This window comes from Salvelinus fontinalis, chromosome 7, assembly GCF_029448725.1.
Source record: "Salvelinus fontinalis isolate EN_2023a chromosome 7, ASM2944872v1, whole genome shotgun sequence".
In the NCBI taxonomy this organism is placed as follows: Eukaryota; Metazoa; Chordata; class Actinopteri; order Salmoniformes; family Salmonidae; genus Salvelinus; species Salvelinus fontinalis.
The window spans coordinates 47789769-47794378 of NC_074671.1; positions in this window are offsets into that span (position 1 = coordinate 47789769).

Genomic DNA, 4610 nt, shown 5'->3' on the forward strand with positions numbered 1-4610 from the left:
GGGAAACATGATTTAAATGAAGGGGAGACTTACATCAAAATAACCCTTAAAGCAATGTTAAGTGGTGAAGGACAGGGCAGAGACTTTTGGGTGCTGAGTGAGTAGTGGTGGTGGGGCACCACCATGGATGCCCAGTGGGACTAGGCTTCATGTTTATGGATGAGCCCCAGACTGCAACTGGCTCCCTGCTGGGCCCCTGCTGGGGAATGATCATGGGCAGCGTGCCACCTGGAGCGCTCATCACAGTGCTGCTAATGCATGGTGCTGTAAGGCTGTGGAAGGCTTCTCTCCTCTGGGATGACTGGGATTAGCCCAGCACACATAGGCATGCTGAGATTAGTACTCGACTGCTCATGTTGTGTCTCGCCCACTGTGTCCGTTGAGTCTCTCTCAACCACAGTTCAAACATCGACTTTTCGAACTTAAAAACGATATATACGGTTTCTCTCAGGCTGGCAGTGTTGTTCACGTTTATGGCATAGCGTAACAAGGTCCCTATATTGTAGGCATGCCCCTATGGGTCAGTGTCACGGAAACGTTACAATCTATCACCCTGGCATAGTTGTTTCCTCCTTCCATTAGCCCATCACTCCTTCCAAATCCCATCTGCTTCCCATTCCACCACGTATGTATGTATGTATGTATGGTCTTAGCTTCTCTCCCGGGGTGAAACAGCTGCAAATCCAACAAGACACAGATCTGGGCTGCGTTCAAGTACGCAAACACGTAGTGGAATGTTCAAATAAAATGAAACAGTGCTGTACTGAATGACCAGTTGAAAAACAGTGTTTGGGTTGGGTTGGGTTGAGCTGGGGGTTCAAAATGCACTGCTTCCCTTTAAATACATCACTCATTGCTTCAAGCCACGCCCGCCTCACCCACCAAATGGAGCAAATGTACCTCAAAGTCTGTTCAAGAAAGTACAAGAGTGTTTTGGGGAAACGTGTCATTCAGTAGAAATCGTTACGCAATGTAGCAAACATTCAATCAAACTGAAGGCACCTCAGATCTGCATTACTTACTAATTAAAGCTCTTGCGTGTGGCTAGCTAGAGAGCGTTCCCTTCCCCGCCCTCACTCAAATCTAACCTATAAATCTTCAGCTGAGGTGAAGGCTGTTAGGCTGTTCAAAGCGTTCAAAGCGTTCAAACAGAGACGCAAAACAGAGGCCTCAGTCGTGGCATTTACAATCACAGAGTCTTTGAGCAGTGCTCTACTACTCGCTCTCTCTTGCTCTTTCTCTCAAATTGTCCCTCGTATTCTCAGTTATGACGTCTAGGATTCAAGGCTGAAAACAGATAGCCTACCCCGAGTTATTGAGTCAGAAAGGGAATGAAGATATTGTAAAGTGAGAGAAAGTAGCAAGAGGCAAAACGGTCACTGCCAGGGACCATTGTAATTAATTTAGCTCAGATGAGAACAGTTTAATGGCAGCAGCCAGCCAGCGCACGAGCATGTTAAATAAGAACTGAAATGCCCTGAGGATGTGCACTGAGAGAGAGAGAGAGAGAGAGAGAGAGAGAGAGAGAGAGAGAGAGAGAGAGAGAGAGAGAGAGAGAGAGAAGGATGGAGTGAAAAGTACCAGTGCTTTGAGACCCTGATCAGACAAGACAGAGAAAGAGAGAGAGTGGTAAATATTTCTCAATCACAGGCTTTCTTTTCTAGATTTATTCAAAGAGCTCAGAGTTTATGATGTAGAAATAAGAGGAAAGCCTGCATGGATATTTCTTTGAAGATTTAATATACTATGCAAAGATCAAAACTACAAAGAAACTCAATAAGCCTGGCAGTCCAGAGTATCTGGTAGAACCCAGCTGCTATAGGTGAACATACAGTGTGCGTTCCATGTGAGACAACTGTTGATATACAGTATGTATACAAAATTCCCTCACATTGACAATCTGTTCCTGGAACATATTTGGAACATGCAAAGTCGTCAACAGTTCTTGCTGATACGTTTTGTGTACCGAAGGAGTGCCTATCATACTGCTACATACTGTAGTTATACTCAGAGCCCTTTACAGAGCTACGGCTCTTGTTCTACCTGCCCAACCCAAGCCTTTGGTCTTGAGAAGTAACATCTCACCTTGGGAAAGCCTGGAAGCTACATGATCAGAGGGTGAAGTGAATAACAGGGGGGACCAGTAGCAAAGCCCATTAGACCTATAGGATCAGAGTGATCTCGTAATCTAGTCCAGACTTTGCCCTGAGGCTGTCCCAGTTCTCAGGTCCTTCTCATGGGCTGTCCTATGAGGGTTGCTGTTTGATGTGGGGCTGCAGGTGTTTGCACAGCCTGGTCCTGTGAGCTGTGGGTAGGGCTGGCCTGCATGGTCTGAGTGGCTCCAGCTGCAGTAGGTACAGTAGCTATCCAGGGTCATGTTCATTAGGGCACGCCGTAGCAAAACGCTTTGCAATGGAAAACGAAAACAAGCGTTTCTTATTGGACAAGTTCATGTAGTCCCTCCCGGTTTCAGTCGGTTTTGATGCCTAATGAATACACTCCAGCTCTCCTCATCTCAGAGTTACAGCCCAAACTTTCTGTTTACACATATTAAAGGGGCATTAGACGGCTTTAAGGCTCAGCCGCATCAGACGTGGTCAAGACAGGGCAGCACTGAGAGCTACATGGCGGGGGTTGGTTGGTTTTGATAAACACTTCTGTGATTGTGGAACACCAACCACCATCCCCATTCTGCATTGTGCAGTGCTCTATCCAGAGAGGTAATGCTCAAGGATAATAATTCATGGGGGTATGGGGTACTGGCTCGTCTCACACCGCTAGAGTCACTCACTATATAATCTCTCTCTCACAGCCTCTCTCCAACCCCGCTGGGACTCGTGTTGAGTGTGAGTGCACCCAGATCTAGACATACTACCCTCTGAATTACTGTCCTCTGCTGCACAATTTCATCTGGGGGAAATTCAGCGGTGTTGAGGCTTCAGGCTTGTAGGATGTAAATGACATGCTTTCGCCCCTCCACAGCAACATGGTATCATTAATAAGCCGCAGAGAGGGAAGCTTTTGCGAAAATATAGGCATCCCGATGACAGACGATAACGCGTTCGAGTCTTTCATTTACATTCATAAAGCTCCGCCCTGATGTATGACGCTAGTCGACTACATTCAAGATACAGTACTTTGCTTTGTTTACTGAACATAGCTCTGTTATCTCTCTGTTTTTCATTTTTTTACAAAAGATACACAATTGTGCCCTTCAGACAGAAAAGGGAATTGGCCAAAGATAACTTTAGGGCATTGTGTTGATGTGATTGCATGCCAGACATGGAATTTTACACATACCTTAAAATCATATCTGGGAATGAAAATCCACAAACAATAATGGCTAGAGTGATATTAAAAGTACCTAAGATACCATCTGTTAAATTACAACCACCGTGAAATATAGGAAGCATTAAATCTATATAGATTTGAAGGGTTAATATAATAGAAGCTCCTGTGTGCTCACTTGTTTCATGTCACTCAATGGAATGATCGGCATTAGGATGAAGGGGACCAACAGAAAAGACAGACAGAACATTGAGGATCAAAAGCTTATAGGCCTACCCGAAGACCACATTGCACCCATATGCAAATACATACACTCTGGATCTGCAGTCAATCAAGTTATTATTGGATCACACCTCTCTGCATATGGTGAGCTTATGGTGGTTGCTGAGGTTACACTCCCTTCCCGGTTCCCTTACCTCAGCCCTCAGAGCTGGTTGCTGTAATAGTATCATTCCCACTGTGTTGGTGTGAAGGGGAAGCATATCCCAGACTCCTCTCTGCCCACGTAAAGGCATTTGGTGGCGGCAAACAGAGGTGTGTGTGTGTGTGTGTGTGTGTGTGTGTGTGTGTGTGTGTGTGTGTGTGTGTGTGTGTGTGTGTGTGTGTGTGTGTGTGTGTGTGTGTGTGTGTGTGTGTGTGTGTGTGTGTGTGTGTGTGTGTGTGTGTGTGTGTGTGTGTGTGTGTGTGTGCCTGTGCGTGTGTGTGTGTAGTCTAACCCAGGGGGTTCATTCATTTTCTGAAGGGATGCCAGTCTCTCTCATTATCCTGCAGCACTCTGCCTGCCGAATACCTGTAATTGAATTTACCTTTGGGCGGCAAAGCCCAGCAGCTGTAGTTTATCTGACGCTGTAGATCCCCCGTTTACATTTACTTACTGCTCAGCGTGTCCCTGCAGAGAGGTGGGTGTGCTTCACCCTCGGGGATCCTTCTACTGCTGTGTGTGTGTGTGTGTGTGTGTGTGTGTGTGTGTGTGTGTGTGTGTGTGTGTGTGTGTGTGTGTGTGTGTGTGTGTGTGTGTGTGTGTGTGTGTGTGTGTGTGTGTGTGTGTGTGTGTGTGTGTGTGTGTGTGTGTGTGTGCGTGCGTGCGTATTTCTCTTCCAAACCACTTGTCTTCGATTTCAATGACGTAAAAGGACCACGAGCCTCCCTTCCATCTTCCACATTTCTCATGTTTCTATGTCGTCTTATGTACGGCTGCCCTTTTTTGAACGACTATTACATTCCCATCCCTGCAAATCGGATTTCCGTTCAGCATACGTCTGCATGCCAAGCTCCTCATTATTCATCCCTGGCCTTCTTTTAGTGTCACGTCAGAAATAATT